Source organism: Bos taurus, chromosome 8 (assembly GCF_002263795.3).
Source record: "Bos taurus isolate L1 Dominette 01449 registration number 42190680 breed Hereford chromosome 8, ARS-UCD2.0, whole genome shotgun sequence".
Lineage (NCBI taxonomy): Eukaryota > Metazoa > Chordata > Mammalia > Artiodactyla > Bovidae > Bos > Bos taurus.
Genome location: NC_037335.1, coordinates 52,537,263 through 52,551,555, shown reverse-complemented (window position 1 = coordinate 52,551,555; position 14,293 = coordinate 52,537,263). Strand labels below are relative to the sequence as shown.

At 40.8% G+C, this 14,293-nt stretch overlaps 1 protein-coding gene across 3 annotated transcripts in view; it reads right to left on the bottom strand.

Moving 5' to 3' along the window:
* The window catches only part of GCNT1 (glucosaminyl (N-acetyl) transferase 1), a 45,963-nt gene that overhangs the window by 17,048 nt on the left and 14,622 nt on the right, over positions 1–14,293 (bottom strand). The window contains exon 3 of one of the 3 annotated variants that reach the window (XM_005210036.5): positions 4,102–4,298. The exons of 1 other annotated variant lie outside the window; for it this stretch is intronic. The gene's annotated coding sequence lies outside the window, so the exon portion shown is untranslated. The remainder of the gene's footprint in view (positions 1–4,101; positions 4,299–14,293) is intronic. One more of the 3 variants, XM_005210035.5, reaches the window with a different exon arrangement.

Genomic DNA, 14,293 nt, shown 5'->3' with positions numbered 1-14,293 from the left:
AACTGCCTTTTCATTCTGGACTGTTTTTTTTAAGGCTATTTGTGCAGTGAATAGCCTTGAAAAACAGACAGTGCTTCCCTCACTAGCAAAGGGCCAGTGTGCTTGCTGCTGCTGCTAAGTAACTTCAGTCATGTCTGACTCTGTGAGACCTCATAGACGGCAGCCCACCAGGCTCCCCCATCCCTGGGATTCTCCAGGCAAGAACACTGGAGTGGGTTGCCATTTCCTTCTCCAATGCATGAAAGTGAAAAGTGAAAGGGAAGTCGCTCAGTCATGTCCGACTCTTCGCGACCCCATGGACTGCAGCCCACCAGGCTTCTCCATCCATGGGATTCTCCAGGCAAGAGTACTGGAGTGGGGTGCCATTGCTTACTGTTGGGATAATAAATGCAATACCTCTGGGAGCAAAGGGGAAGCACGTTCAATGGCCCACCATAAAAGATGCAGGTTCCCTAAGCTCAGGGTTCCTTCCCTGTAATGCAACCCACTCTCTGTGCAGATTATCATCTAGCTATGTTCATACTGCCCTGTGGGAACTAGGACTTAAGAACCTACATGAAAAATGCCAATACTCTGCTCTGTTATTGCTATAGGTACTAAACTATGCCTTGTGTTTGGCCCAGGAATCTTAGGTCTTCTGCAAGCATCCATGAAAACTGACAGATCTGCTAGCTTTCAAGTAGGGTAAAATCTAAGCCCTTTGATAGGTCTAAGAGCTTTGATGTTAAACTCTTGTGGATATATCTGCTTTTTCAAACAATGTGCATTTATAAACTTTGATTAACATAAAGGCTACATTTTTCTAGTCTTAAAGGTGGTGATAAAATAAGAGCTATAATGATAGTCAATGAGTTTTTAAACATAACTAGTATAAATTAATATTCTCAAGTCTTGGTAAATAAAATAATTATTAAAACATTTTTGCCTTTTTACATCTTCATTAACTGTTTAATCTCACATCAAAACATATTTAATAACTATATAAAATTGTGAAGTACATAGTAAATATAATTAATGGAAGTCTCAATGACCTGTCCCTAATTTAAATGAGATGAAGGTTTCATCCATGTGGTCATTTACAGAAGAAAAATAATAAAAGGTTCTCCATGCCTGAATTAGAAGTATGAAATGGCAACCCACTCCAGTATTCTTGCCTGGAAATACATGGACAGAGGAGCCTGGTAGGCTACAGCCCATAGGGTCACAAAAGTGTTGGACACGAGTGAGCGACAGAGCACGCGTGCCTGAATCAATAACATGAAAAGTTTTACAGAAAATTTTTTCCATTTACTCATTATACTACTATAGGACAAAATGTCATTTAAATAACTAACTCTTGCATTTCATTCATGCCTGGAAATAGTATTCATTGTTCTCAATTGTCATCATTTTCTCCCCTGAGGCTAGGCAGCTGATGGCCTAAAATAAGAACTAAAACCTACCATTTCTGCACACAGGCTTGGCAGGACCCATGAAATACACCCCAGTCTGCACTATTTCAGAGAGGAAAGCTTTAAGTCCTCCTAGAGGAAAAGAAAGGATCCACAGAGGCTTCCTCAATTACAACCCACCTGAATCCTGAAAATGGGTAGGATTTAGGTACTAGGAAAAAGGAGAGAAAATTTTGCTGACGGAGTGAAAGCCTGAAGCAAAGGAAGCCGGAAAGGAAGACGAGATAGTGATGTGTAACAGAAGCAGCTTTAACAAGAGGAGGAAGGTAAGAAATACTGGCTGTTTACCACTCAGGTTCCTTAACCCTAGGGATGTCCTTTTAAATTCTAGTATGACACGAGGTCTGTTTCTCAGTTATAGTGAACCACAACAATGAATAGATATTTATATATATACACACACAGAGAGTGGAATATTCTTCACCCTTCAGAAGGAATCAAAATCTGACACATGCTACATTCATCTTTGTTAAGTGAATAAGCCAGTCACAAAAACACAATACTATATACTTCCACTTAGAAGGAGTACCTAGAGTAATTAAATTCATAGATGTGGAAAGTAAAATAGAGGTTACTACAGCAGTGGGAGGGGGAAAGGAGAAGTTATTGTTCAGTGAGTACAGAGTTTCTGTTTAGGATGATGAGAAGTTCTAGAAACGGACAATGCAGATGGGTGTACAACACTCTGAATACACTTAACGCCACCAAATTTTCCCCGACTCCATTAGTGACACAGTTTTATACTTGACGGTTATTTTTTTTAAGCTCTGTTATGATTTTTAAAAAGATGCCACTGCCTTGTACCTTGACACCTTTGCAGTAGGTGTGTACATTTAGGCAAAAATGTTACTTAGAGGAGGCTTTTTAAATTAAGAGAAATTTGTTAGGAGTATAGGCAGGAGTGTCCCCAGGTGGTTTGAACACACAAAGACAGACCTTTTCAAGTCTCATGCCACGAAAATTTGGAGATAAAGAACAAAGATCATCTGTCTGGCTGTCTCTTAAAGACCAGTGTGTTTCCTATTGCATTCGAGGCTAGAGTATTAGCCCAATTTCCTTCAAGTACAAGTAACAGCTAAATGTGAAATGCAAAAAACCTATCCTCTAAGGCACTAAGTTCGTTCACAGAGGTGGACCTCATCAGAGTTAAATAGAGATACATCTATTTATGCACAGACATACACACACACACAGTTTGTTTTCTGAAGGAATCTTCAACCTCCTTACCACTACATGCCAAAATAAGTATAAAAGGTCTCATTGTTCACTTCAAAATTCCAGACTGAAGAGTAATAAACTTTTTCTTTCCTTTTTTAAAAAATGAATAGTAGGTGGTTTATAATACTGAAGAGAGCACTGAATAGAGCATAGTTTCATAGAAACAAAATTTTAGATTTCAAAGGTATCTGAAGGTTCATTTTCCCCACTCTTACTAAATAATTTTAAAGATGAAAAAATCAGCACACAGAGTATACACACCTGGCAAGGTCGCCCAGCAAGAACAATTCTTAAGCAGAAACATCTTACCAGTGGCTCTGGTTTCTGTCCCACCCAATCATCATGAAGCCCCACAGGTCCCGAATTTTTTGAAATCTCAATTTTAAATACTCTCAGGTTTAAACACTTGCTGGGTTCCAAAAATTCTAATTCTAAAATACTAGATTCTGTCTTGCTTTTAGAAGAATTCCCAAATTTCCAGATCATACCACCTGTCTGGATTTTCAGCTTGCTAAGCAAAATCGTCAGAGCAAATATTCTCAGTCCATACAGAAAAATAAACAACCATCAGCAGGAATAAGAAGTGCTCTCTCTTCCCAGTTTCCTTCAACATGTTAAAATCCAGCTCCACCTCTTGCACACGGTCCCTTCTCTGAACCACAGTGATTGCCCCCTTCTTCGAAATCCAATATCATTCACTATAGGAAGCCACAGATGGAAACAGCGGGGTGAAGTCAAACACAATTGAGAATAAATGCTAACTATGCCAAGTCCTAATGAGTGGCTTCAGTAAGCTACCTAACTTCTCTGAGCCTTAGTTTCCTCATCTGAAAAATGAAGCTTATAATCCCCTATTTGGTTGGTGGTGATTCAAAAAACAAAAACAACCTATAAAGCAACTAACATGGTAATTAGTATGCATCAGTTTGTCAATAAACAAGGGTTATCACCATCCTTGGTCACTTAATTCCACAGATCCCCATCTCTGAACTGATCCAGGCACCTGCTTGGTCAGCTCCTAGTAATCAGTAATCTAGCCTCACCCTTCATTCCCACCCCTCCACCACCACACCACCATCCCCCCCAACACCCTACTCACACTGCCCCATGGGCCTTGCATAGGCTAATGCAACCAGTAAGGACTCAAAGAATGAACAAAACAAGTCTACATATTGCAAAATCCACTCCCTTCCACTCCAAAAAAGGTAGGGTGGTATCTTGGATGCTTCTTGTTAACTGGGCCTTCTACCTCAGTCTTTTCCAGATAAAGAATCTAAAGTACAGTACTTAAATGCTCCAAATTATAGCCTGTGAGTGTAATATGAATTCAAAGCACTCTGTGTTGGATCTCACAAACTGAACATCTACAACAAACCCCAAAGGACTGGCCTCATGCTGGGTGGCTCCCATCCTATCTTCAGGATTGACCTACCTTTCTTAACCTTTCTGCACTTCAGTCTCCTCGCCTGTGCACAAGAGCAGATGAGTTCAGTGAGGGGAACCTATACCTGAGTGATACAGCATTCTGCTGTTCTTCAGCAGATGGATGATGGACAGGACCAGGTGCGAGAAGGCTGAGTTTTGACTGAGTTGAGGGTCAAGAGAGCACAGAATGGTAGGGAAGTCCCACTGCAAGACAAAATCTTAATTAGAATGTATTTCCACAAGTCTGAGATCTTATTTTTCTTCCCACATTGACAGCTTTGAAAATGACAGGCATTTGATGCATTTATACACTATGTGTTCATTACTATGGTGGTTTCTTTTTTGTAATTTCCTTTGTTGTTGCTCAGTCACCGAGTCATGTCTGACTCTTTGCAACCCCATGGACTGCAGTAATTTCCTTAAGGACTGATATTAAGTGGATGATGCTCATACAAATGAAGTTATTGCAGAATTAAGGACATTTTAAAAAATTGAAGGAAATGTTAGGCAAGTTCTTTTTACATACATGTTCTCTTTAACAGTTAAGGAAACTGAGGCATTCACTGCTCTGATGACCATCTGCTGGTGATCTGCTCCAGCTAACCAGCAGGAAAGAGGTGAGGTGGGGCTCAACCCACAACTGACTCTGGGGAGAGAGGAGAGGGAGCAGAACAGTCTGACTTTCTAGCCAAGAACCACACTGGATCCAGTTACTAACAGCTTTGAATTATACCTTGCCCTACCTCCTCACCTTACAAGGAGCCCCAGAACCTTCCAAGTCTTCCCTCAGGAGTAACTATGACACAATCTCCTCCTAAAGACTTCAGGCCAAAGGTACAACAGAAAAACTTCTTCAACCCTCAGATACATATATGTGAGCTGAGTCAACATTCCCTTTAAGAAGCTTCATAAACTTGATGGGCAACCTTTATCTATCATTTTATCCAAATGACATTTAGGTCCAGTTGTTGAATTTGAAATTATTGCCCAAGAGTGAAGGAATTCTGTATGTAATGACAGAAAAAATAGTGTTTGAGATGATTCAAAGATGAACTATGGACATGTACGAATACACTTATATCTTTGTTTTCTCTTAGCTTTTCCTTGGAATTCCAGGAGGACTCTTAGATCAAAATTTATCAATTTCTATGGCTCTTGATGCTCTTTCAAATAGACTATAGTATTTACTTAAACTGAGTACCCTAATATCTGAGTATCATTTTCTCTATATTGACTCTATAATTATCTAAATTATGTAGTACATATTCATATACTGTGTAATTATTTTTGACCTATTTGACCAACTTTTAAAATGATACAGCAGAGAGGCTTCATTTTGTATTTCTTTTGTTGCTAGTGGCTCCATATGAGTATGTCTACATGTGAGAGAAAGAGTCTGGTAGCAATGATTTCTACTCTAGAGCCAGACTATCCAGTTCAAAAACTGGACACAGTCATCTACCAACTCAGACTTTCTTAAGCCCTTAACTGCTCCAAGTTTCAGCTCCTTCACTGGTTAAAATAATAATAATTTTAAGCAATTTAATTGGGTTAAGGATCCTACATACATTAGTTTTTAAAGACAGTAAGTGAGCCAACTGGTAATATGCTTAAACTATACTTGATACAAGTCATGCTCAAAATTCCCCAAGCCAGGCTTCAACAATATGTGAACCGTGAACTTCCAGGTGTTCAAACTGGTTTTAGAAAAGGTAGAGGAACCAGAGATCAAATTGCCAACATCCACTGGATCATCAAAAAAGCAAGAGAGTTCAAGAAAAACATCTATTTCTGCTTTATTGACTATGCCAAAGCCTTTGACTGTGTGGATCACCACAAACTGTGGAAAATTCTTCAAGAGCTGGGAATACCAGACCACCTGACCTGCCTCTTGAGAAATCTGTATGCAGGTCAGGAAGCAACAGTTAGAACTGGACATGGAACAACAGACTGGTTCCAAATAGGAAAAGAAGTATCTCAAGGCTGTATATGGTCACCCTGATTATTAAACTTATATGCAGAGTACATCATGAGAAACGCTGGGCTGGATGAAGCACAAGCTGGAATCAAGATTGCCAGAAATATCAATAACCTCAGATATGCAAATGACACCACCCTTATGACAGAAAGTGAAGAGAACTAAAAAGGCTCTTGATGAAAGTGAAAGAGGAGAGGGAAAAAGTTAGCTTAAAGCTCAACATTCAGAAAACAAAATCATGGCATCTGGTACCATCACTTCATGGGAAATAGATGGGGAAAAAGTGGAAACAATGACAGACTTTATTTTGGGGAGCTCCAAAATCACTGCAGATGGTGACTACAGCCATGAAATTAAAAGACACTTAATCCTTGGAAGAAAAGTTATGACAAACCTAGACAGCATATTAAAAAGCAGAGACATTATTTTGCCTACAAAGGTCTGTCTAGTCAATCTATGGTTTTTCCAGTAGTCATGTATGGATGTGAGAGTTGGACTATACAGAAAGCTGAGCACCAAAGAATTGATGCTTTTGAACTGTGGTGTTGGAGAAGACTCTTGAGAGTCCCTTGGATTGCAAGGAGATCAAACCAGTCCATCTTAAAGGAAATCAGTCCTGATTGGAACAACTGATGTTGAAGCTGAAATTCCAATACTTTGGCCACCTGATGTGAGGAACTGACTCATTTGAAAAGACTCTGATGCTAGGAAAGATTGAAGGCGGGAGGAGAAGGGGACAATAGAATTGGTTGGATGGCATCATCGACTCAATGGACATAAATTTGAGTAAACTCTGGGAGTTGGTGATGGATAGGGAGGCCTGGCGTGCTGCAGTCCATGGGGTTGCAAAGAGTAGAACACAACTGAGCGACTGAACTGAACTGACTGAACTGATACTTGATATATAATGAACCTTCAATGAACATTAGCAGTTTATTATTATTGCTTATATTTCCTCACCTGGACACTGTTCAAATCTTTAACTTATATCTATCCCAGGGATCGAATCTGCGTTGCCTGTGTCTCCTACCTTGCAAGTGGATTCTTTATCCACTGGGCCATCAGGGAAACTTGTAACTTTTTTCAGAGGCCCCCAAATAAGAAACTGTATTTGAAGTTTATTAACAAATACCTAAATATACTTAATTTAACTCCATAGGAGCTATTATACAAAACACTATATTACACAAAAAGCTATTATACAAAGCCTATTATATAGGTTCTGAGGAAAATGCATCTCCCTAATCTCAAAGAATTCACACAAAGGTTATTTGCTGAGCCTTCTGGGGGAAATTATAGGCTTGGCAAAAAAAATATAGTAAAAAACTATTTTGGAAACAATGCATCCATTGTAAAGCTGAAACTTGAGATTGTATCTATTCTGCTAGAAACACCAGCTCTGGGGGCAGTTACTATGTTGTGAAGGTGGGGTAGATTCTGTGATCCAAAAAATTGTGAGAAATGTGGTCAGAAACAAAGTTAGACAAAATGCTGCATTCCTGGGCTTCTTCCTCCTCATAGCTCTTAAGATGGCAATGCTTACCATGAATATTTAAAGACAGGTACAAGGGACAAGAGTATTCAGCATTTCCCAAACTTATTTGACCAAGAACAGACTTTAGAGCCACACTACCAGCCCGTAAGGAAAAAACTCAGCTAGTCCCAAGTCCCACCCTCCTCCTTAACTAAACAAGCTGGGCCACAGGGAAACAAGTGACTTTTCTAAGGGTCAACAATGAGAGGAAGGCTGAGTGTTCGCTCTGAACTTCACTGTGTCAGAGTGTGCCTTTTCACACTCTACTGCTTTCCCTCAACCCTGTTTGGTGGGAGAGGGGAGTTGGGGGATAGGAGGGGCCATCCACAGAGGTCCAGAAGGGAAATCTGATTCCTATGTGGTCAATGCCATTAAACATCTTTTTTTCCCCATCTGCTTTCAATACAGGTCAAATTTCACAACCAAAAACAGGAGGAAAAAAAAACTCTTTGTGTGAGTCCACCAAGAGATGTGGTGAATGTTTCTTACATCACACTCTATTTTTAACCTCCCCATCCCACCTCACCCTCAACAGTATTAACAAGGAGCACGGTCAAGCTTCCGTGTAAGGCTGACTTCCACCATGGTCCAAAATCACATCTACCATCAAACACTGGGCCCTTTGCTAATGGCTCCAATTTAGCCCAGAGGACAATCCTCAAAGTGACCAGAAGCATCTAAGGATGTTACAGAACCAAACTCGGGTCCACGCATCTGTGCCAATCTACTGACACTGGGCTATGGTGAAGGAAAATGCATCCTTTATTGTTAAGTCTGGGGCTGCCAATGCTCAAAAAACCCTGAACTCCTCAATGGTTTGGAGGGAACAGTTTTTATAGGCAAAATTTGGGGACAGGTCTGCAGGGTATGTGGAGAAGGAAATGGCAACCCACTCCAGTACTCTTGCCTGGAGAATTCCGTGGACAGAGGAGCCTGGTGGGCTGCTGTCCATGGGGTCGCACAGAGTCGAACACAACTGAAGCGACTTAGCAGCAGCTGCAGGGTATATAACCTTCCTCTGATTGGCTGGGGGTGAGGAAGAAACAGGGTGCTGTTCCAACAATCTCAATCATCAACCTCCTGGCTCTAACCAGTCAGGGGCCCACAGACCTGTTCTCAGCCTGAAGTTATCACCCTTCACCCACGTGGGAGGCCGTATTACCGAAGAAGAGCCTCAGGAGGAATGGGGATGGCCGCATCATTGTCTCTTGACTGCTTCTCCTTTGTTTCTGCTTACCTTCACTCCTCTAATGAGTAACTATTTGAATCTGCCCTTTGGAACACAGGGAAGGTCTAGGAGGCTAAAATCTTTTTCCTACAAGCAAGAAGTGGGGGTGAAGAGGAAAAGTTAGAATTTTATATAACCTCCTATTCCTTCTGCCTCTGTAACTCAGCTTGCTCCTTGCAAAGTCTGGATCATGTAGTTCTCAGAAAGTGGGGGCTCACAATACTAGGAACTGGAGCTTATCTCACTCACCCCTGTCCTGCTCTTTGCAGTTGCCTAGCCCATGCAAACCCATAAACCCACTTAATCACACCTGTCCATGTACAAAAACTCTTTTGGGGCTCAGAGCTTGGAGGGTCCGCCAGAATAATAAACCTGAGTTCTCCAACTCTCCAAGCGTGGTGCTTGGTTTCTGGAATACTGGTTTGTGCAACATTTCTGGAGGCCCCAGAGAGATTCCAATCACGCCTGCCCCTTGAGCCTTTGGACTGGTGGCTTGGCTAGGCTGGAGCGAAGGAACCCTGGGGTAAACGAGCAGGACACCACCGGACAGGATTCTGAGTTCTCTTTCGGACTGGTGTCCCGACTCTCTGGACAATCGAGCCCTGACTGGGCTCGTTGGAGGGACGGACCAACTCACCAGGAATGGCCACAGGATCAGCTAAGGCCCCGAGGCCAGTCCCCAGTCAGGCCTACCCCAGTGGGTAGAAGAGGAGACTGATCACCTCCTTGGAGCTCCCAGGAAGGGAGCAACAGTTAAGGAAACCTGAGGACTTGGGAGAAGGGAGGCGTGATAGACTCCAAATGATTGTGACTGCATAACTGCTGATTGAATGGAGTGAAACTTTTTTTCTTTTTGGAAACTGCAAAACTAATTCTTCTTGTATATGCAATTAAAAACTGGCTCGTTGAAAGGCCTGCCTAGGGAAAACCTTGAAGTTAACCCTTTCCATGTCCTTGAAACACACATCCAACTTTGCCTGAGACATCAGTCTTGGGCAAATTAGAACCTCAAGCAAAGAAAAAAAAAGGGGGGGGGGTCAAAGAGGTATTTTAAATCTCAAACAGAAAACTATAAGATCTCTGTCTGTCTGTATTTATGTATGTCTCAGGGTATGTCTTTTTTTTTTTTTTTAATAATATTGTTGAAGTTGTAAATGAATTCTAATTTAATTGGCCTAAAAAAAGTAAGCGCTTAGAAATCAAACAATTCTAAATACAAGAAAAATTAACCTAAATAAATTTCAGGTTCATGTAAACTGGGAAACATTCAATATTAAATATCTAGTATTAATGTTTGTTTGCTAATCTAATAAGGAAGTAGGATGTATGTTTTTAATAAAGAAGATATAAAAAACAAAATTACATTTTATAAAGGGAAAAGAAAGTAGGTTTGACTTATAGGTGGCTGTTATGGAAAGTGATTAAAAACTCTGTGGAAAATTGTGCATGGTTAGAACTAAGAAACCTATATGCAGGTCAGGAAGCAACAGTTAGAACTGGACATGGAACAACAGACTGGTTCCAAACAGGAAAAGGAGTACGTCAAGGCTGTATATTGTCACCCTGCTTATTTAACTTATATGCAGAGTACATCATGAGAAACGCTGGGCTGGAAGAAGCACAAGCTGGAATCAAAATTGCCAGGAGAAATATCAATAACCTCAGATATGCAGATAATACCACCCTTATGGCAGAAAGTGAAGAGGAGCTAAAAAACCTCTTGATGAAAGTGAAAGACAGTGAAAAAGTTGGCTTAAAGCTCAACATTCAGAAAATGAAGATCATGGCATCTGGTCCAATCCCTTCATGGGAAATAGATGGGTAAACAATGGAAACAGTGTCAGACTTTATTTTTCGGAGCTCCAAAATCACTGCAGATGGTGATTGCAACCATGAAATTAAAAGACTCTTACCCCTTGGAAGGAAAGTTAGGACCAACCTAGACAGCATATTCAAAAGCAGAGACATTACTTTGCCAACAAAGGTCCGTCTAGTCAAGGCTATGGTTTTTCCAGTAGTCATGTATGGATGTGAGAGTTGGACTGTGAAGAAAGCTGAGCGCCAAAGAATTGATGCCTTTGAACTGTGGTTTTGGAGAAGACTCTTGAGAGTCCCTTGGACTGCAAGGAGATCCAACCAGTCCATACTGAAGGAGATCAGCCCTGGGGTTTCTTTGGAAGGAATGATGCTAAAGCTGAAACTCCAGTACTTTGGCCACCTCACGCGAAGAGTTGACTCATTGGAAAAGACTCTGATGCTGGGAGAGATTGGGGGCAGGAGGAGAAGGGGACGACAGAGGATGAGATGGCTGGATGGCATCACCGACTCGATGGACGTGAGTTTGAGGGAACTCCAGGAGTTGGTTATGGACAAGGAGGCCTGGTGTGCTGCAATTCATGGGGTCGCAAAGAGTCAGACATGACTGAGCAACTGAACTGAACTGAACTGAGAACTAAGTTTAAAATAAATTTAATTAAGTTTACCTAAATGAGTTTAAAGTAAGCTGGTGTAAAAACTTAAATTTGGCCTTTCTCTCTGTTAAGAGGACATACTTTCTTCAGATGATGAACTGCTTTTAATTATAGATTTAACTTTCTTTACCTCTTAATTGATCTGTTCTATATTTACCTTTGAAATCTTCTGTTAAATTTGGCTAAGTAAATAACTTTTATTTCACAGTGACTTATATGATCCTGTTTGACTGAGTGTTATAAACCCTTCTGATATTTATTGACAAAACTTCCTAAATAACTTGACTTCCAGCTAAGTTTGAGATGCTTCAGAGGGCCCCTGAGACATCCCAAAGAGCTATTAAGCTGCCTGGGTTCATTGGACATGTTAAATTACATGGGAAGTACTGTTAAAGGAGTGAAAAATCTTTTTAGGTTATACTGCACGGTTGATGTTACTAATATAGATATCCTAAAATTGTATGAAATTCATATAGATCTGACATACCCTGATAAAATATGGTCAATTATAATTCTAGTTATCATATTAAAGTGTTACATATCACAACAATGACCAGGTTTCTTTGCCAATTATAATAGAATCAGATTTTAAACATGCCTTCTATGGTTTTACTCTCATGCCTTTAAAAGAATACTGCTAGTTCTTCAAGATATATGGAAAAGACTTTCTAAGATTAAACAGATAAACAAATTTTGTTATTAACAGTAAGCTGGTACCAGATTGGAATTTGGTCCTCTGTTTAGAGAACAAAGTTTACTTAGAATGCAGATTTTGATAATAGATTATGAATTTCTTTGCCTTTAAGTGATTTATATTTGTTTTAAAATCTTTTTGTTACTTTGGTAAGGTAAATAAAATTATTTAAGATTATGGCACATGTAGACAAAGTTCATTCTGCTTCTACAAAAAAATAACCCCTCACAGTAAGACTTTTGCTATCCTGATGTCCCTAAAACATGGCAATAGTCTGCTCCTAAATCAAGAAATTAAAAATGGATAAACAACAGCTAAAAATCAAAGAGCCAAGGCTATGGGAAATCCAAGACAGCCTCTTGACTTTCCCCAGCTCCCTGACAGACCTCATTTTTATTTGATGTGTTAAAGCCTTCCCTGGCTACAGTGTTAAGGTCCTCACAATGAGTTCTCCAAAAAAAATTATATTTCACTGAATATTAAGTTCTAGTTTTGTTAATTAAGGTCTATGCTTACTAAGACTCACTTCTGAGATAGGTCCTTGTTATGTTATACTGCTAAAAGGTTTAATTAAGTTATTAAAAAGGACAATCTAAGATAGTTTTTAAAGCTTATCTCAGTAACCAATCTTTGGATAAAGGTCAGATGCTCCATGATGCACAACCAGGAGATTAACACTTGCCTAGGAATGATGCTAAAGCTGAAACTCCAGTACTTTGGCCACCTCATGCGAAGAGTTGACTCATTGGAAAAGACTCTGATGCTGGGAGGTATTGGGGGCAGGAGGAGAAGGGGACGACAGAGGATGAGATGGCTGGATGGCATCACCGACTCGATGGACATGAGTCTGAGTGAACTCTGGGAGTTGGTGATGGACAGGGAGGCCTGGCGTGCTGCGATTCATGGGTTCGCAAAGAATCGGACACGACTGAGCGACTGAACTGAACTGATAATCATTTAACTGAGTCAGATGACCTGGGGTATACCAGGCTACACCCAATGAAAGTTCTGGACTTAAATTCTTGCTTGTGACCTTACTAATAACTGCTAGCTATATTATTTTCTATGTAGCTTCTTTCAGAAGATTATTTCTTATGGTACCAAATGTGTGACTGAGCCTGTGATAAAATGCTGATGTACAGTTCCATATGAAGGCAGTAACTGTAATAATGTAACTCTAGATATGGGAAGAAGCAACAAGAGGAAATATTTTCCTGGACCAAAAGGCTAGTAAGACAGGTATGGTTCAGAGACTTTGGCTACTTACAAGGCCTGGTCTAGTGACAACTCATTGAGTGGCCTGTCAGTGGAATCTTTGTTAGACCCAGGAATGAGCCTTCCCAGCACTGTGGGACACAATGACCATTAAATGTCCCCAAAACATGGTCAAATATGTGGCTATGAAGGGGTCCTGCTGACTGGAATTTGGCCCTTGCCAGCTGCCTCTACAAAGATTAAATCATGACCACTACAAGATGCTGACCTTCAACACCCCCTTGAAAGGAGTTCAGGGTGGAGACAAAAAACAAGGCACTCTGTGCTCTGGGAAAAACCCGGAAAAACAGGCCTTCAGATAGTCAAATGTTTTCAGGGAGACATTTTTTATGAGTCCAAATTCTTGCATCTTCTCATACCTAGAGACACAGTAATGTCATGAACCAATGTCTGGACCTGGTTCTCCTGGATAGCCCCACCACAGCTTTCCCTACTTCTGTTAATCTTTGGGCCATGTATCTTTAACTTTCTTAAGCTTGTTTTTCCAAGCAGCAGTACAACAAAAATATCCCCCAGCCAACACCCAGACAATGCTGGAACAAGCTGCCTTATCATTCTGTGGATTCATCTCCCTCCGTAAATGCACCCGAGGTCCTCAGGCTACTCTCCCTTTGAGATCTTATATGGGAGACCACCCCCAGTGATAAAAAAAAGCTCAAGGGAGACCACCAACAACTAGCCAGCTGGAGATGTCCTGACACCTGGAAAAGCCTTCTGCCATATCATCCAAGAAACCTTAGAAACGACACCCATTCCTTTGGGCAATTGGGTTCATCCCTATCAGCCAGGGGAAGAGGTATGGGTTAGATTAAAAACAAAACAAACACTTCAGCCAGTTTGGACAGGCCCTCACAGGGTCATCCTGACAACCTCTACTGCTGTTAAAGTTATAGGTGTCATCCTTTGGATCCACCACACCAGAGTCAAGAAGGCAGTGACTTCCTGTGATGATACCTGGAAAGCAGTTCAGGACCCCAAAAACCTCAAAGTCCAGTCCCAAAGACAACAACCCTCACCCA